Here is a 21,688-nt window from a genome sequence, read left to right as displayed (position 1 = left end):
GCGGGCTCCCTGGCGCCGCGCTACTGGTAAACTTATGTCGTTGTGTACTGTCGGTGGATTTTTGTAGCAGCGCGGTTTAAGCGTCACGCGCTACTGCTAAGTTTGCACCAGTAGCGAGCTTTCCGTAGCCACGCTGCTACTACTTAGCAGCAGCGCCTGTTTTTATGCCGCGCTGCTGCTAAGATTCTGTGTATAAGGTTTTCCCTAGTAGTGGTTGTTAGTACTCCACTAGTACTATTGGATAGGGATCTTAAAAAAAGGTACTATTGGACTGGCTATACGTGGAGAAATCCTAGCAGGAAGAGCATGCGTGAGAACAAGCACATTCACATGGTTGAAAACAAATTGGAAACCATCTCGAGTACAAATCTAGGAGTACTTACAAATCTAACGATATTGATTGGGCATTGTTGTATGTTGATACTTTTTTGATCAAAGTAGAGATACTTTGACTGCACATAAAACTTATATGTAAACTAGAAAGGATAAGAGGGAGTATATAGTACGTTCAAAAACAAAACAAACATTGAATACCCTTTATATATGATTTGCGGATGCTATGATCACCGGTTCAAGATTTTGAATCCGCCTTAGGTGTCACACATGCCCCCACTCGTTCTCTCTCGATTTCATCTTGATCGATTGAAAGAGGACTAGGGTGGGTACAATACGTTCGTTTCGCTTATGAACGGACAATATACTCCCTCTGATCCCCACAGACCCCCCCCCCCCCCCCCCCCCCCCCCCCCCCCGCGGGTCATTTCTATCATAGAAACAGACAAAACCTTTATCTCCTTGCACGACACGCAATTGATCTCTGAACATCAATCAATCTCATCAACATGTGTCGAGGCATGAACCGAATGGGATGTCAAAACTAATACGCGAAGCGACACGTAGTAGAGGCAAAGTGAAACTTTAAATGAACCATTTGTTTGTATGCATGTTGGACAAATTACAAAACATTGGAAATACAAGCATGTTCTAGGCCCACATGCGAATATACTCGGCGGAATGTTCAAATGAGGCATCCGGGAGGATGGACTCGACCGGAGGGCGACATGATCGATGGAGAAGAGGGTTGAAGAGGAATGAGAAATAAGCAAACGCCACATGATTATACTTGAACGGCTCAAATAAACAAAAAGTTGTCTCGCTTGGCCGACATAGTGAAAGGCCTAATGCGCAATGCGGAGCACTGACGCTCGAATATGGCCGGAAAAACAGGGAAACCAACATGTGGGGCACACCTGTCGGGATGACGTAGCATGGAGTAGTCCAATGGAGGATCTAGCCCACGACCTCCTCGCCACCGGCAACCGTTCATGTGGGTCGTGGGGGCCAACAACGTGGCGCAGCTCCAGCCCCGCCTCTGGACACGACGACCACGGTGAGCGACACGCTCATCGTCGCTAGACACGGTCGGTTTCAGTGTGCTGAGGGTGGCGTTAGTGCGGTGCCACGACCAACCGTATGCTTGGTTTGTACCCAAGGTTGCCCCATCAAAGCATTGGGTAGCCAAAATTTTGGTTGAGGTTTTGGTTGCCCATGATTTGGCCGACAATGGCAAGAAATATGAACTAGAGTTGGCTAGAGTTCATTGGCATGCCAAAAAATGGCAACCATCCAAACAAAGACCAATCTTTGGGTCATGACCAAAATGTTGGTAAGGTGCACTTTGGCCATAATCCAAACACACCCCAACACCCGGCTCGTCGAGGATGTACGGGGCGCCAGGACGCGTCCGCGAAGTGGTGTAGCGCGGCCAACTGCATCCTCAGGACCTGAGACCATGCCGGGCCGTCTTGCTTTTTCAATGACATGCGGGGATCGCATGTGAGCAAAGGGCATCTCCAACGTTGCCACGACCGCAGCTGACTACCCTGGCACACCAAAAACCCTCGTCCCTCGTGCCGTCGCGCGGTGCGTTCCCAGCCAGCGCTAGCTGCCCGCATTCATGTCGTTTGTCTGTATGCCATCGTTAAGAGGCTCGGTGCCCGAGGAACCAACTCCGGCGACTTAATGACGCACCAGGACGCTTGGCCTCACCGGAATGCGCTACTTAAAGCGGCAATGCCCAGCTAACCTCCACACCATAGAGCATCATCCTCCTACCTGGCACCACATCCGCGATGACCTCAAGCACGAACGCTCTGCGGGAGATCTTGTCTCCGGGGATGAAGCTCAAGGTCGCCACCCTCACTCAAGTCGCCTCTCGCAACGCAATAGCGGCATAGCCGGACGGGGACGCGACCGCACAAGCGGTGGCCACGCTGACGGCCGACGACGGGAGCACCGTTAGCCACGCGTCCTACTTGCCGCCGTCCAACGTCCGGCACCGCCGAGGTCGGGGACTCCTCCGAGGATGAGTAGGGCATGGGAGGCGGCAGGGCATGCATGGTGTGCCAACTGGCCGGTTTGTATCCCGTGTTCTACTCTTCCTTGCCGGAGACAGCAACTTCACTTTATGGGTCTTGAACCCCGCCCCCGTACATAGATATCGCAGATGGAGGATGTCGGTTGCCACCGTAGAATAGGTTTAGGGTCGGGTTTCTTTTATTTTTCTATCCTATAAAAGTTCGAAATGTAATGAAAATCTGTCGTGTTTGCATTAATCTCGGCCGGTGTATATGAACTTTCACAATAATATAGTATATTGTAGGAGTTATAGCAAGATGCCCGTGCATTGCACGGAAGATCAAGATCTTGTGGGAGAAAAGGATGAACGAGGAAAGGCCTTATCTGCAAATGTGGAGAGGAGTGCGGGTAAATTGTCATAGTTTCCTTCCTATCCGTTAGATATAGATCGGATGGCCTATATTGCAGGATGACAGGCACACCATCATCACCAACTCTTCTTTTTATTAAACCGAGACAAAGCTAACATGCGAAGTAAAATAAGCACATAGGGTCTATACATACACAATTTATCTTAGGCACTCCAATAGTACGTCTACTACACATTCACGCATTTCACATCTTTCTACATCTACGGGAACCTACGAAAGGGTTAACGTAAATTGCCTCTCTCTCTCTCTCCTCCCCTGATTTTCATGGTGGTGGGCCCTCCCTCCCCCCAATCTACAATCAACAGCTCACATGTTTCACATTACGTTAATTACGTAACTGGGAATACGTAGGTGTAGCATTACTCGTCCTAAAAAAACCAACTAAGCCAACCTCCCAGCATATCACGCAGGAAAAGACCCGGCCGCGCCGTTTTAGTCGGGATTACAGGATTACTAGTAGTAGTATTGATGGATCGTGCGAAGCAACAGTTTTTTTAGGGGGCAAAGCACCTAGTTTAAAAGGAAAAAAGGCAGTACACTCACAACACCCCTTTCGGGGTCGCATTGCACCCCACACACGTTTGGTCCTGCACACGGCTCACGCAAACGGAATGCGCTTCGGCTTGCCTCTTCACTGACACGTGGGACTGCACTTGGAGAAACCGACCATGCGCCAAACTCCCCCCGCCCGCCGCACAAAAATCCTCCCCCCACCCAAAAATTCCCCCCAAATCCTAGATTCAACCGCCCTTCGGCCAACTAGCCAATAATATTCCCTAACCCCCCCCATCCCCCTACACTCCATTCGCTCCGCCAAAGCCGCCCTCCCCACCGCGCCGATACGTCGGCGCCACGGTTCGTCGAGGGGACTGTAGCGACCTGGCCCGAATGGATCACATCTACTGTGCTACGGTGTCATCCCTGGATCAGTAATGCTGACACCACATAGTACATCGAGGTTTTATAGCAGAGTTGCAATCACACACTTATTACATCGATGGCTCAAAAAGAACTTATTACAATAAATATGGCTGAAGGCCATCTAATATCGATAACAGCGGAAGACTCGGAAGATAAATGGGTCCATCAACTCCAGCGGCATCACTGAGTATAGGGCCACGACCTAAAACACCTCAATCGTCGTCTGAAAAGTCTGCAACATTAACGTTGCAGCCCGAAAACGGGTCAGCACATGGAATATGCTGGCAAAGTAACACATAGAGAGTAATGGAATGAAACAGCTATACTATATGCATATATGGCTGGTGGAAAGCTCTATGGTTACAGTTTTGCGTAAAGCCAGTTTTTCCCTACTGCAAAGGAATAAGTTTATTTAACTATCATGGTGGTTGTTAAACATTGAGAATGGTTGACAGCATTCTCAATCCCAATTAAAAGTACAATTAAAACCCAACAACATTAATTAGAGTAACATGTTGAGATTCACAATGACATTCCAGTACTAGATACTCAAGTTGTCCATAACCGGGGACACGGCTAATCATGATTAGTTTGTACACTCTGCAGAGGTTTGCGCACTTTTCCCCACATGACTCGATCGCCTCCGTTTGTTTTCTCGCACTACATGGTGTTTGAGAAACGGATGACCGAGACATAGTCTTTCAGAAGCACTAGCACCTTAGATGTGGGGTAGACCAGTACACCTACATCCCCTACATCTGCTAGTCCACCCCGTAAGAGTTCGCACAACTTAGTCAACTATGCCAGAGCCCATAGTAGCATGTGGCTGCACACGGAAGTTTCTAGCATGAAAGATCTTATGATCCCTTTGAGCCTGGGTGACGGTCCAAAAAAAACAGGCAAGTCCTGATAGACATCAGGTGCCTCAATCCACCCAGATGTGTGTTTAAGTTGCCACCTTAGATAAACCATTAAAATTATCAATCTCACATCTGTCATGGATATCACTCACCCAATCCACGTCTACTAGCATAGCATGGCATAATAAGCAAACGTAGAGTAACTCCCAAAGGTTTCATAATAATACAGGTAATAGGTACTACCTCATCTACTTCCCATCCCACAATTTAATTAGATCCTAATCATGCAATGTGTGAGGATTGATCTAATGCAATAAAACATGGGTTGTAGAAAAGGTATGATCAAAGTGTTACTTGCCTTGCTAATGATCCGCGAGTCCTAGGGTTTCGAAGTAACGAGCGGCGCAATCCGGGTAATCTATCGCAGACAAACAACAAGCATACAATAAGTACTCATCTAATGCACAGGTAAAACTCGAACAAGAGAACGAACCAAGTAGTTCAACTTAAGAACTCCGGTTGCAAAGAAAGAACGAAAAACAAACGGCGGAAGAAAACAACTCGGTTCTAGCAAGTTGAAACTAGGTCAAATTTTACTGTAGCAAAAACTTGTTCAAGTTGATTAGACGGAACGGCGGTTTCGAGACGAAACTCCAGGCGCTTGAATCACCTGATTCCGATAAACGAGCGAAAAGAAAGACTAGAAAGAAGATCGGATCTGAGATCGCGATCGCGGAATAAATCCGACGAAAAGAAAAAGAAGAATGGTTAAACGAACGGACGTCGCTAACCTAGAAGAATCCGGTGATCACGTTCGTTAGGACGAACGGTCCGGCGAACGGTCCAAAAGCAACTAAATCGGAGAAGAAAACGAATCCGATCTAGGGTTTCGGAGAAGAAAACCGAACGAAAAACCGATCTAGAAAACCGGAACGGTTTAGAGAAGGAAAGAATCGGAACGATTAGAAGAAAATGATCCGAGAAAAAGAGACGCGGGGCAACCTCGGCGAGGTCTCCGGTGAGGGGCTCCGGCGGCGGCGGCGTAGGGCGGCGGCGTGGGCAAGGTGCGGCGGCGGCGGTGACGCAGGGCGCGGGCGGCGGCTTAGGGCGGCGCGGCGCGGGGTGTGGTGGAGCTCTAGGCTTTGGGTTTGATGATTTAGAGGGGGGGTGCTTGGGTATTTATATTGGGGAGGGGAGACAAAACTTGGGGTAGGGGACAAGAATTAGACTAGGAATAGGAATAGAAAAAAGGAAAGGAAAAGATCTAGAAATAGAAAGGAATATACGGAAGTAGGACAAAAGTCCTACTAGGATTTGGTTTAGAGCAAGAGGCGAGGCGGCGGCCTCCTGCGCCAGCGCTAGGCGCGCGCGGCTCCCTGGGGCGGTGGCCTTGGCCGTAGCCGTGGCCGGCTGGGCCTTTGGCCCAAGGCACTGGACTTTGGTTTTTTTTAACTGGTTCTCGCGCAGAAAAAAAAACAAAAAGAGATCTAAACGAACTCCGAAAAATCTAAAGTAAATTTTCCCCGACTCCTAAAAATGAGCCGAACAAAATGAACTTTTCTCCGGACCTAAAATGCAATTTTCGAAAACGCGCATTTTTCCCTATCCAAATAAACTGCAAATAAACACCGGAAAACAAAAATTGATCTATTTATTATATCTTCATTTTTTCCTAAATTTGGGAAAGTCATATTATTCCCTCTCTCATATATTTTGACACCGGAAAAATTATTGAAGATAAAATAAATAAATCAAATGATCCTATTTTCAAAATTCGAGAAAACTCTCAAATATGAAAATAACGAAATCTCCAACTCTCTCCGAGGGTCCTTGAGTTGCGTGAAGTTTCTAGGATCAACCAAAATGCAAGAAAATATGATATGCATATGATCTAGTGTATAACATTCCAAATTGAAAATTTGGGATGTTACAGGGACACATGGCGATCCTCTCGCTCCCACAGTACGCTCTCATAGACTATCGTCCTCTAGCCGCGCCGCCACCGCTGGCGACGTTCTTGTGGAGGCGCACGGCGGTCAGCACCGCCACCGCTGGTGACGTTCATGTGGAGACGCACGGTGGTCAACTTCTCCCACGGTACGTGCATTCTAGACTGAAGCCCCGTGCATGTCGGTGTAGCGCTGAATGTTAGCTGATAGACGTTGTTAATCTCACTATTTGTCGAAGTAGTTTATAGTCAATATGGTCTACTTAAGAAGCTTCCTTGCCCTGTTCTGCACTCAATCTGTTTAGCTGAGATGGCATGCCAAGGCCGATTAGTTGCTAAAATATCTGCCATATATTTATTGTGACGTAGATTGCCATGGTCTAGTAGCCAATCAGTTAGATGAAATAGCTCTACACCGTTTTATACTCGATATTTGTTGCTGCGATGGCCTTCGATAGTTCGATGGCTATGTGCTCGGCCTCATTGACTGCTGAAACAGCCTGCCATAATTTAGCACTCGAATCTGTTTGCTGAATTAGCTTTACATATATTTCGTTACTTAGATGTGCTCGTCCAAATATCTTGCCATAGCTTTAGACATCGACCTAGGTATTTTTTTGGACTTCATAACAAAGCATATATGTTTTTCCTGTAATATCTAGTAGAATAACTAATTTGTATGTCTAACAGATGGACAGGACTTGGATAACTTCTGCTCGAAGATTCTCCGCTGCATATGTCGAGGGGGTTGAAAACTTCATGAACTTTATCAGAACAGAGTACGATGGTCCAAAATCAGATGTGCTCTGCCCGTGTAGCAGTTGTATGAATTCAGTTACAAGACCCCAGTCAACTGTGCAAAATCATACACTTGTATGGGATGTCGGTCACATATACTAGGTGGGTTCATCATGGTGAAGCTGTGAACGTCAATGTTATTGACTACATGGAAGCAGCAGATCACCATCTTGATCTGCCTGATGCTCAGGTGGAAGAGGAGGAGGAGGTGGTGTTGGCGGAGCCAGTGAGTTTGACCAACATTGAAACAATGCTACGAAATGCTCGCGCATTCCGTGAACTTTCACCTGCAGAAGAAAAACGGTGGGCCCGCATGTTAGAACAATGCAACGTGGCTGTCACCCCAGGAAATAGGCTGTCATTCTCAGCTATGGTCACCTTTCTTCAGGTGAAGACATCTAAGCGGATGACCAACAAATCATTCGATGCGATGTTGGCTACTTTCCACAAAGCTTTCCCAGATGCGTCTGAGCTGCCACACACCTATAGTAAAATGAAGAATTTCCTTCGTGCAGTTGGAATTGGATATGATATGATCCATGTTTGTAAGAATAATTGTGTTTTGTTCTAGAAGGATTATGCCAACTTAAGTGAATGCCCGAAATGCAAATCATCAAGATGGAAAGATGGCGATGCTATGAAGAGGATTCCTCATAATGTTCTGAGACATTTTTCCAATTACACCAAGATTGCAGAGGTTGTTTCATGATGCTGAAACAAGAGAGGATGTACTGTGGCATTCTAGGAACCAGGAGTACAGAGATCAGAATGTAATGAGCCATCCATCACATGGTAGTGAGTGGAAAAGCTTCAATCAGAAACACGAAAAGTTTGCTGCTGACTCGAGAAACATTAGACTTGGCTTAGCTTCAGATGGATTTAACCCATTTGGCCACCAGAGCGCCACATATAGCATGTGGCCAGTGCTTGTTATCCTTACAACATGCCTCCAAATGTCTGCACCAAAGAATCAAACTACATGATGGCCTTGCTCATCCCAGGTCCAAAAAATCTTGGAAAGGATTTTGATTTGTTCATGGAGCCTCTTGTGGAGGAACTTCAACAGCTATGGAGGGGTGTTCTCACTCGAGACCTATATAGTAGCCCACCAGCTGATTTCTTTCTGCGTGCTGTTATAATTTGGTGCATCCATGATTATCCGGCTTTGGGCACTATGTCAGGGCGAATGACACATGGTTAAAATGCATGTGTTCGCTTTGACAGGAATCCGCTGTCGTATGCAATACTTAGCAAGATATGTTACATTGGACACCGTCGTTTCCTTGCCAAGGACAGGCCGCATCCTAGAAAATACCGAAGACATGTGTTCAATGCGAAGCATGAAAACTGTGATGCACCAAAGAGGCTCACCGCCGATGAGTTGCAAGTGGAATTAGAGAAGGTCAAGCATATTACACCAGGAAACCATCCTGGTAATGGGAGAGGGAAAAGGAAGCGTGGCAGGGCAGAAGAGAGATTATTGTTTACCCGCAGGTCCTCTTTGTGGGACTTGGAGTATTGGAAAGATTTGGATCTGCGGCATAATCTTGATATGATGCACATCGAGAAAAATATATGTGACAACATTATCGGCACACTTCTTAATATTGAAGGCAAGACAAAAGATACCTTAAAATCTAGGATTGATTTGACACACCTGGCTATCAGACAGGATTTGCAGGTGCAAGATGAAGGTAAACCACGGGATATGGCACCAGCTATGTACGTCTTGGACAAGGTAAAAACGAAAGAATTCTGCGAGGTCCTGTCACGTGTGAGATTCCCACATGGATTTGCTTCCAACCCTGAAAGGAGAGTTAGTGCAGATGGAAACAAGGTACAAGGGTTGAAAACTCATGACTGCCACGTCCTACTTCAAAGGGTTTTACTTGTTATTCTTGGAGGATTGGGCCGCCTTGACTTATACAAAGCAGTTGCAGAGTTGGGACAATTCTTCAGGGAACTCTGCAGTAGAAATATCAGGATAGATGCTTTGGAGCATCTTAGAGACAAGATACCAACTATCCTATGCAACCTTGAGAAGATATATCCTCCAGCCTTCTTTGATGTCATGGTGCATTTTCCTGTTCATCTACTTGATGAGGCACTACTTAGAGGTCCACTACAGTATGGCTGGATGTACCCTATTGAAAGGCGGCTAGGCACTTTCAAGGGCTATGTTAGGAACAGAGCTAGACCCGAGGGTTCCATTGCAGAGTCCTACATTGCTACAGAAGCGTTGACATTCTGCTCAAAATACATCGAAACAGCTGATCAGCTTAGCAAAGAGGTGGGTGAAGACAATCCCGGCCTTAATGTTTTCGATTATTCTGTTCGAGTTACAGGGAAGAGTCGACAAGAGGACAAACCTAAAGATTTGGACAAAATGGTTTGGTATGTGTTGAATAACTGTCCTGAGATACTACCTTACAGCAAGTAAGTGCTAAGTACTGCAGCTTATACATCATAATCTACTAAAATTGTAGCACATTCTTATATATTTAGATGTTTGACGCGATCACTATGTTGCGCAACATCTACAAAAAGGAGTTACTGCTGCAAAATCCAAGAAACATTGACAAATTGGTTATGGCAGGATTTGCGAAATGGTTCAAGAGCCATGTAAGCTTTTGAATTGCACTGTCAGTTTTTTTAATATATTGAGTACATAAGATGATCAGCTTGTCCATTTTCTAACCATAGGTTAAGAAGATGCGGGAGGATGGGCAGGCAGTTGATGATGCCCTTTACTCACTAGCAATGGGTCCTGATACTCGGGTAAGACATTATGAATCTTGCGTTGTTGGAGATGTGCGCTACAACACCCTTGCACGAGACGAAGGCAGGAAGACACAAAACAGTGCCATCATGAGCACGGATACGTATGACAAAGAGACAACTGAAACGTATGCTAACATAACAGACATTATTCAGTTGCAGTATATCTCTAGTTTCGAGGATCATCGATGTGTGGTTCTGTTGTGCTGTCGTTGGTATAACCTGTTATCCAGGATCGCAAAACCCAGAGCTGATGATTCTTTCAAATCCATCAATGTCAAGGCAGCGTACCAGAACAACAAGCCTTTTATTTTGACAAATCAAGCAACACATATATTTTTATTGGAAGACACATTTGCACGTAGCGATGACTGGAGAGTATTGCAAAGGTTTGAGCAGAGGAATTCATTTAATGAAGTTGCACAACAAGATGATGCTTACACTGCTCCTGATGTAGAAGATAACACGGATGTTCCTAATATATTTGAGAACCATCATGTCAATGACGCCGGCGAAAAGATTGCCTGTCGTGCTGTGGACATACAAGAGTTGATCAAGAAGAAGCCAACATTCGAGGACGTCGAGGACGAAGAAGAAGATGACACCATGGGGAATTACGATTCAGACTGATACACATGGAGAAGATGTTGACACTGCTGCTGTGGATGATGATTACATTGCTTTTGTCGTATTTGCCTGTCAGAAGACGTTTTTTTTATCTACTATGTGAAATTGTGTTTTCTATGACAACTGAAACCTAATGAACATGTTGTTTAGTATTTTCTTGTGAGAACATCACTTGTTATGTATGCTGATTTGTGTTTGGTGATTGTATGACAACTAAAACATGATGATATTGTTGTTTAGTTGTACTCATATTCGGCTGTGAAACTTGAATTTGATGACATAGTTTGCTGTTGGATTGCAATTTGCTCGACGTCTTCGAATGAGAACAAAGCTGACCCGACAGGGCCTCTGCTTATTTATTTATTTATAACCAAAAGGGCCTCTGCTATTTATTTATTTATGAGCAAATGGGGATACCCCTGATTTCCGTTAATAGAAATCATTAGATTTTCACAACAGTACGCCCAGCCTGCTATACAGGTTTCATTCATTACTAGTTTCAGCAAAGTGCTCATGTCATAGCCACTGAATAAATCATGAGTGCTACATACACTTCAAATAAAGAGGCAATCATCCTACAGAGCACATCGATTTTTCCCATTATCTTCACAAGCTATTTCATCTCCTCATTGCTGTCAAGGCCGTTCAGAGCTGTTGCTTGGCCATGATCAGAGGAACTGCATCTTTAACCTTCTGCTCTGCATCTTCCTCTTCTGTCATTCCTTCAGTTACTTGTCCAACACCCAAACCTGCTGGTATTGGGATTCCTCGGCTATCCAAATAATCAGCGTAGTTGCACTCCCCCACATCAGCAACTTCCCAGAAATACAAATCACATGAATATTCCCTTTTCTGCACGAATCAAATTGGAAGATCATCAAGCAAACTATTAAAAAATCAGCAACTGAAAGCAACAGAACAACACTTAAACATATTATTACCCCAATGATTCAGGCATTTGTAGAAGACTCGGCCAGGGTTGAGGATTGTGGTTGAGACGCGACGGATGACTCTACGTGATTTGCAGCAGTGGCACCACACCAACGGCAGCGGGTTGCCATGAGCAACCGGCTGCGATGCAGTGATGAGACCCACAGGCGATGGTACGGGTGGCGACTTGGCGCATATCTGGTTGTTGCCTGCTGAAGAGCAGGTGGACGGGCAGCCAGCGGACATGGTTGCTGCGGCCAAAGCTTCTGATGCTAGGCAGAGTAAGTAGAGAAGAGGAGAAGCGAACGTTGGATATGTCAGTTTCATTACTTGCGGAGTAGCATAGAACCATATATAGTCATAGTCTAGGTTTGGATTCGAACCAGCTACAGGAGCATGTCTCTCTTTTTTCTAAAACTCAGCAACGTCTCTTTACTGGTACACTAGCTTGTTCTGTATGCCTTCTCAAGTCTTTGATTCCTCCAGCTGACATCTGGGACCCACCGGAAGGGCCTCTCTATTTTGCGAAAAAAACGTGCGCCCGTTGACAGGTCGGACCCACCAGCTATCTTCACACGGAAGGAAGTGCTTCCTTATTACGCACAAAAAATGAATACTCCCCCTACCAGCTGGAACCCAGCATAGTGGGAGGCTGACTTGTGGGACTACCAAGTTGACGGGGATGGAGGGCTTTGTCAACTTAGTCAATATGAATGATTCTAGCTCCAGTTACCGTACGATGTTCATCCAACGGCCGTAGTGCTTCTTCAACCTCTGGTCTTCTTGCCCCAGCCACCCAAACCAGCGCCGGTCGTGCCTCGTGCTCCTGCCTCCCATGGCCGGCTGCGATGCCGTGAAGGCCTCACCACCCCCTGCTACTCCCACCGCTGGCCAGGCCATCCCTCTACTTACCCATACCCCCTGTTATTTTGCGGCGATGGCAGCCTCACACCGCAGCTGAACCAGTGAACCCTCGTACTCCTCTCTGCGTGGGCATCCACTGCCACATCTTCCCCGGCTCCGCCTCGTCCCCTTCCTAGGCCTCACCGTCGTCCACCGCCTTGGTGCTCTCGGCGCGGCGTGGTTAATGTGGTCAACGACCGACTTCCATCGGAAGAGTACTGTACGTGGAGAGGCTGACAGCTGGGTCCACGGCCGCAGCTGGGTCCACGGCCACGCCCAGTTTTTTGTGATTTGCCAAGTAAGTCGCTTTGTCAGGCATGTTGGGCTGCAAATCTTTCAAGACAAGGAGAGCTTCATTCGGCTGGTCAAGAAAATGGCTATCAGTAATGAGAGATGGGCTATACATTTTTAAAACACATCAAACCGGCAATTAGTTTCAAATTTATTTTTTTCATTTCGAGATTTTAAATTGCATTGGTTTTTATGCGCGGACAATTTGTTGGATTTTATATTGATATAAATTTATTTTTAAAATCAGTTTGAATGTGACTCGAAATTTCGAGATTAAAAACAGTTCGGACCGCACCGAAATATGCAAAATTTTGTATAATTTTTTAACCATGGCCACAATATGGGCTGTAATGCTAACAAAAAGAATATGGGCTCCAAAAAACATTAAGAATTAGCAAATGGGTTGTAAATTATTAGAAATAATGGCAGATGGGTGATACGTCTCCGTCGTATCTACTTTTCCAAACACTTTTTCCCTTGGTTTGGACTCTAACTTGCATGATTTGAATGGAACTAACCCGGACTGACGCTGTTTTCAGCAGAATTGGTGTTATTTTTGTGCAGAAATAAAAGTTCTCGGAATGACCTCAAAATCAACGGAGAATTATTTTGGAATATATAAAAAGTACTGGAAGAAGAATCCACGTTAGGGGGCCTCCACCTGTCCACGATGGTGGGGGCGCACCCTACCCCCCTGGGCGCGCCCCCTGCCTCGTGGGCCCCCTGACGCTCCACCGACCTCAACCTTTGACTCCATATATTCACTTTCGGGGAGAAAAAATCAGAGAGAAGGATTCATCATGTTTTATGATACGGAGCCACCGCCAAGCCCTAAACTCTCTCGGGAGGGCTGATCTGGAGTCCGTTCGGTGCTCCGGAGAGGGGAATCCGTCGCCATCGTCATCATCAACCATCCTCCATCACCAATTTCATGATGCTCACCGCCGTGCATGAGTAATTCCATCGTAGGCTTGTTGGACGGTGATGGGTTGGATGAGATTTATCATGTAATCGAGTTAGTTTTGTTTGGGTTTGATCCCTAGTATCCACAATGTTCTGAGATTGATGTTGCTATGACTTTGCTATGCTTAATGCTTGTCACAAGGGCCCGAGTGCCATGATTTCAGATCTGAACCTATTATGTTTTCATCAATATATGAGAGTTCTTGATCCTATCTTGCAAGTCTATAGTCACCTACTATGTGTTATGATCCGGCAACCCCGAAGTGACAATAATCGGGACCACTCCCGGTGATGACCGTAGTTTGAAGAGTTCATGTATTCACTATGTGGTAATGCTTTGGTCCGGTACTCTATTAAAAGGAGGCCTTAATATCCCTTAGTTTCCAATAGCACCCCGCTGCCACGGGAGGGTAGGAAAAAAGATGTCATGCAAGTTCTTTTCCATAAGCATGTATGACTATATTCAGAATACATGCCTACATTACATTGATGAATTGGAGCTAGTTCTGTGTCACCCTATGTTATGACTATTACATGATGAACCGCATCCGGCATAATTCTCTATCACGGATCCATTGCCTATGAGCTTTCCATATATTGTTCTTCGCTTATTTACTTTTCCGTTGCTATTTTATCATCACTATAAAACACCAAAAATATTACTGTGGCTACCATTACCTTTTACCACCATTACCACTACTATCATACTACTTTGCTACTAAATACCTTGCTGCAGATATTATGTTTCCAGGTGTGGTTGAATTGACAACTTAGCTGCTAATACTTGAGAATATTCTTTGGCTCCCCTTGTGTCGAATCAATAAATTTGGGTTGAATACTCTACCCTCGAAAACTGTTGCGATCCCCTATACTTGTGGGTTATCAAGACTATTTTGTGGCACCGTTGCCGGGGATCATAGCTCTATTCTTTGAGTCACTTGGGATTTATATCTGCTTATCATTATGAAGAACTTGAAAGATTGAAGAACCAAGATTTATCCCTCAACTACGAGGGGAGGTAAGGAACTGCCATCTAGCTCTGCACTTGATTCACCTTCTGTTTTGAGTAAACTTGCGACACCTAAACCTGCTTCCGCTATTAATTCTGATATGTCGCATGTTATTCATGATGCCACTTCTGCTATGCATGATACTTATGATGACACTACTTCTATGCTTGATACTACTGTGCCACTTGGTGAATTTCTTGATGAACAACTTGCTAGGGCTAGAGAGAATGAAATTATTGAAACTGGTAATATTGATGAAAGTGATGATGAAGATTCTCCCCTAGATATGAATTACCTGTTGTGCCTGCTGCCTCTTGAGCATTGCGTTGGTTTTCCCCGAAGAGGAAGGGATGATGCAGCAAAGTAGCATAAGTATTTCCCTCAGTTTTTGAGAACCAAGGTACCAATCCAGTAGGAGGCTACGCGCGAGTCCCTTGTACCGGCACAAAATAAATAAATCCTCGCAACCAACGCGAATAGGGGTTGTCAATCCCTACACGGCCACTTACGAGAGTGAGATCTTATAGATATGATAAGATAATATTTTTGGTATTTTTGTGATAAAGATGCAAAGTAAAATAAAGGCAAAGTAAAAAAGCAAAGGAAATAACTAAGTAGTAGGAGATTAATATGATAAAGATAGACCCGGGGGCCATAGGTTTCACTAGTGGCTTCTCTCGAGAGCATAAATATTCTACGGTGGGTGAACAAATTACTATTGAGCAATTGACAGAATTGAGCATAGTTATGAGAATATCTAGGTATGATCATGTATATAGGCATCACGTCCGAGACAAGTAGACCGACTCCTGCCTGCATCTACTACTATTACTCCACTCATCGACCGCTATCCAGCATGCATCTAGAGTATTAATTTAAAAACAGAGTAACGCCTTAAGCAAGATGACATGATGTAGAGGGATAAACTCATGCAATATGATGAAAACCCCATCTTGTTATCGTCGATGGCAACAATACAATATGTGCCTTCCTGCCCCTACTGTCACTGGGAAAGGACACCGCAAGATTGAACCCAAAGCTAAGCACTTCTCCCATTGCAAGAAAGATCAATCTAGTAGGCCAAACCAAACTGATAATTCAAAGAGACTTGCAAAGATAACCAATCATACATAAAAGAATTCATAGAAGATTCAAATATTATTCATAGATAGACTTGATCATAAACCCATAATTCACCGGTCTAAACAAACACACCGCAAAAAGAAGATTACATCGAATAGTTCTCCACAAGAGAGGGGGAGAACATTGTATTGAGATCCAAAAAGACAGAAGAAGCCATCTAGCTAATAACTATGGACCCGTAGATCTGAGGTAAACTACTCACACTTCATCGGATGGGCTATGGTGTTGATGTAGAAGCCCTCCATGATCGATGCCCCCTCCGGCGGAGCTCCGAAACAGGCCCCAAGATGGGATCTCGTGGATACAGAAAGTTGCGGTGGTGGAATTAGGTTTTTGGCTCCGTATCTGATCGTTTGGGGGTACATAGGTATATATAGGAGGAAGGAGTACGTCGGTGGAGCAACAGGGGGCCCATGAGGGTGGAGGGCGTGCCTGGGGCGTAGGCGCGCCCCTACCTCATGGCCTCCTCTTTTGTGTCTTGACGTAGGGTCCAAGTCTCCCAGGTCTTGTTCGTTGAGAAAATCACGTTCCCGAAGGTTTCATTCTGTTTGGACTCCGTTTGATATTCCTTTTCTTCGAAACCCTAAAACAGGCAAAAATAGCAATTCTGGGCTGGGCCTCCGGTTAATAGGTTAGTCCCAAAAATAATATAAAAGTGTAAAATAAAGCCCAATAATGTCCAAAACAGTAGATAATATAGCATGGAGCAATCAAAAATTATAGATACGTTGGAGACGTAGCAAGCATCCCCAAGCTTAATTCCTGCTCGTCCTTGAGTAGGTAAATGATAAAAACAGAATTTTTGATGCGGAGTGCTACTTGGTATAATTTTAATGTAATTCTTCTTAATTGTGGTATGAATATTCAGATCCGAAAGATTCAAGACAAAAGTTTAATATTACATAAAATAATAATACTTCAAGCATGCTAACAAAGCAATTATGTCTTCTCAAAATAGCATGGCCAAAGAAAGTTATCCCTACAAAATCATATAGTCTGGCTATGCTCTATCTTCACCACACAAAATATTTAAATCATGCACAACCCCGATGACAAGCCAAGCAATTGTTTCATACTTTTGACATTCTCAAAACTTTTTCAATCTTCACACAATACATGAGCGTGGGCCATGGATATAACACTATAGATGGAATAGAGTGGTGGTTGTGGAGAAGACAAAAAGAGAGAAGATAGTCTCGCATCAACTAGGCATATCAACGGGCTATGGAGATGCCCATCAATAGATATCAATGTGAGTGAGTAGGGATTGCCATGCAACGGATGCACTAGAGCTATAAGTATGTGAAAGCTCAAAAAGAAACTAAGTGGGTGTGCATCCAACTTGCTTGCTCATGAAGACCTAGGGCATTTTGAGGAAGCCCGTCATTGGAATATACAAGCCAAGTTCTATAATGAAAAATTCCCACTAGTAAATGAAAGTGATAACATAGGAGACTCTCTATCATGAATATCATGGTGCTACTTTGAAGCACAAGTGTGGTAAAAGGATAGTAGCATTATCCCTTCTCTCTTTTTCTCTCATTTTTTTGGGCCTTTTCTCTTTTCTTTTTTTATGGCCTCTTTTCTTTCTCTTTTTTTCGTCCGGAGTCTCATCTCGACTTGTGGGGGAATCATAGTATCCATCATCCTTTCGTCACTGGGACAATGCTCTAATAATGATGATCATCACACTTTTATTTTTCTTACAACTAAACAATTACAACTCGATACTTAGAACAAAATATGACTCTATATGAATGCCTCCGGCGGTGTACCGGGATATGCAATGAATCAAGAGTGATATGTATGAAAGAATTATGAATGGTGGCTTTGCCACAAATACGATGTCAACTACATGATCATGCTAAGCAATATGACAATGATGGAGTGTGTGTCATAATAAATGGAACGGTGGAAAGTTGCATGGCAATATATCTCGGAATGGCTATGGAAATGCCATAATAGGTAGGTATGGTGGCTGTTTTGAGGAAGGTATATGGTGGGTGTATGATACCGGCGAAAGGTACACGGTATTAGAGAGGCTAGCAAAGGTGGAAGGGTGAGAGTGTGTATGATCCGTGGACTCAACATTAGTCATAAAGAACTCATATACTTATTGCAAAAATCTACAGGTTATCAAAGCAAAGTATTACACGCATGCTCCTAGGGGGATAGATTGGTAGAAAAATACCATCGCTCGTCCCCGACCGCCACTCATAAGGAAGACAATCAATAAATAAATCATGCTCCGACTTCATCACATAACGGTTCACCATACGTGCATGCTACGGGAATCACAAGCTTCAACACAAGTATTTCTCAAATTCACAACTACTAAACTAGCATGAGTTTAATATCACCATCTTTATATCTCAAAACAATTATCAAGTATCGAACTTCTCATAGTATTCAACACACTCATAAGAGAATTTTATTATTCTTGAATACCTAGCTTATTAGGATTTTAAGCAAATTACCATGCTATTAAGACTCTCAAAATAATCTAAGTGAAGCATGAGAGATCAATAGTTTTTATAAAACAAATCCACCACCGTGCTCTAAAAGATATAAGTGAAGTACTAGAGCAAAATTATATAACTCAAAAGATATAAGCGAAGCGCATAGAGTATTCTAACAAATTCCAAATCATGTATGGCTCTCTCAAAAGGTGTGTATAGCAAGGATTATTGTGGTAAACTAAAAAGTAAATACTCAAATCATGCAAGACACTCCAAGAAAAACACATATCATGTGGTGAATAAAAATATAGCTCCAAGTAAAGTTACCGATAGAAGTAGACAAAAGAGGGGATGCCTTCCGGGGCATCCCCAAGCTTTGGCTTTTAGATGTCCTTAGATTATCTTGGGGGTGCCATGGGAATCCCCAAGCTTAGGCTCTTGCCTCTCCTTGTTCCATAATCCATCAAATCTTTACCCAAAAGTCGAAAACTTCACAACACAAAACTTAAAGTAGAAAATCTCGTGAGCTCCGTTAGCGAAAGAAAACAAAAGACCACTTTAAGGTACTGTAATGAACTCATTCTTTATTTATATTGGTGTTATACCTACTGTATTCCAAGTTCTCTATGGTTTATAAACTATTTTACTAGCCATAGACTCATCAAAATAAGCAAACAACACACGAAAAACAGAGTCTATCAAAAACAGAACAGTCTGTAGTAATCTGTAGCTAGCGCAAGATCTGGAACCCCAAAATTCTAAAATAAATTTCTGGACGTGAGGAATTTATATATTAATCATCTTCAAAAATAATTAACTAAATAGCACTTTCCGAATAAAAATGACAGCAGTTCTCGTGAGCGCTAAAGTTTCTGTTTTTTACAGCAAGTTCAACAAGACTTTCCCCAAGTCTTCCCAACGGTTCTACTTGGCACAAACAATAATTAAACACAAAAAATACAACCAAAACAGAGGCTAGATAAATTATTTATTAAATAACAGCAAGGAAAAATATTGGGTTGTCTCCCAATAAGCGATTTTCTTTAAAGCCTTTTTAGCTAGGCATTGATGATTTTAATGATGCTCACATGAAAGACAAGAATTGAAGCACAAATAGAGCATCATAAAACATATGACAAACACATCTAAGTCTAACATACTTCCTATGCATAGGCATCTTATAGGCAAACAAATTATCATGGCAAGCAAAAACTAGCATATGCATGGAAGAAGAAAGAAAGAATAGTAATCTCAACATAACGAGATGTAATTTAGTAACATGAAAATTTCTACCGCCATATTTTCCTCTCTCATAATAATTACATGTAGGATCATAAGCAAATTCAACAAAATAGCTATCACATAAAAAATTTTCAACACAATCCACATGCATGCAAAGTTGACACTCTTCCAAAATAGTGGGATTAACATTAACTAAAGTCATGACCTCTCCAAACCCACTTTTAATAATATTGAAAACACTATTATCAATCTCATATTCATCATGGGGCTTAAATAAATTTTCAAGATCAAAAGAAGAATCACCCCAATCATGATCATTGCAACAAGTAGAGGTCATAGCAAAACTAGCATCCCCAAGCTTAGGGTTTTGCATATTATTAGCACAATTTATATCAATAGAATTTATACTATCATCATTGCAATCATGCTTTTTATTCAAAGATCCATCGGGAATCACTCCATAAGGTACTTTATCACAATTTTCAGATTCACAAATTTCAAGCAAAACTTCATAAAGATAATCTAGTGCACAAAACTCACTAGCAATTGGTTCATCATAATTGGATCTTTTAAAAAGATTAGCAAGCGCTTGAGGATCCATAGATCTTTGGTTCTCTGTTTAGTAATAAATAAACAACTATTCCAACCATACGAGAAAACAAGAAACGGGCAAAAGAGGCAAATAGAGAAAGAGAGGGAGGATAGAGAGAGAGGGCGAATAAAACGGCAAGGGTGAAGTGGGGGAGAGGAAAACAAGAGGCAAATGGCAAATAATGTAATTCAGGAGATAAGGGTTTGTGATGGGTACTTGGTATGTTGACTTTTTGCGTAGACCTCCCCAGCAACGGCGCCAGAAATCCTTCTTGCTGCCTCTTGAGCACTGCGTTGGTTTTCCCCGAAGAGGAAGGGATGATGCAGCAAAGTAGCGTAAGTATTTCCCTCAGTTTTTGAGAACCAAGGTATCAATCCAGTAGGAGGCTATGCGTGAGTCCCTCGTACCTGCACAAAACAAATAAATCCTCGCAACCAACGCGAATAGGGGTTGTCAATCCCTACACGGCCACTTACGAGAGTGAGATTTGATAGATATGATAAGATAAGATTTTTGGTATTTTTGTGATAAAGATGCAAAGTAAAATAAAGGCAAAGTAAAAAAGCAAAGGAAATAACTAAGTAGTAGGAGATTAATATGATAAAGATAGACCCGGGGCCATAGGTTTCACTAGTGGCTTCTGTCGAGAGCATAAATATTCTACGGCGGGTGAACAAATTACTGTTGAGCAATTGACAAAATTGAGCATAGTTATGATAATATCTAGGTATGATCATGTATATAGGCATCACGTCCGAGACAAGTAGACCGACTCCTGCCTGCATCTACTACTATTACTCCACTCATCGACCGCTATCCAGCATGCATCTAGAGTATTAAGTTAAAAACAGAGTAACGCCTTAAGCAAGATGACATGATGTAGAGGGATAAACTCATGCAATATGATGAAAACCCCATATTGTTATCCTCGATGGAAACAATATAATACGTGCCTTGCTGCCCCTACTGTCACTGGGAAAGGACACCACAAGATTGAACCCAAAGCTAAGCACTTCTCCCATTGCAAGAAAGATCAATCTAGTAGGCCAAACAAAACTGATAATTCGAAGAGACTTGTAAAGATAACCAATCATACATAAAAGAATTCATAGAAGATTCAAATATTATTCATAGATAGACTTGATCATAACCCACAATTCATCGGTCTCAACAAACACACCGCAAAAAGAATATTACATCGAATAGTTCTCCACAAGAGAGGGGGAGAGCATTGTATTGAGATCCAAAAAGAGAGAAGAAGTCATCTAGCTACTAACTATGGACCTGTAGGTCTGAGGTAAACTACTCACACTTCATCGGATGGGCTATGGTGTTGATGTAGAAGCCCTCCATGATCGATGCCCCCTCCGGTGGAGCTCCGGAACAGGCCCCAAGATGGGATCTCGTGGATACAGAAAGTTGCGGTGGTGGAAT

The sequence above is a fragment of the Triticum urartu genome, chromosome 1, assembly GCF_003073215.2.
Source record: "Triticum urartu cultivar G1812 chromosome 1, Tu2.1, whole genome shotgun sequence".
In the NCBI taxonomy this organism is placed as follows: Eukaryota; Viridiplantae; Streptophyta; class Magnoliopsida; order Poales; family Poaceae; genus Triticum; species Triticum urartu.
The sequence above is the reverse complement of the archived record's forward strand: the minus strand, read 5'-3'. Positions refer to the sequence as shown.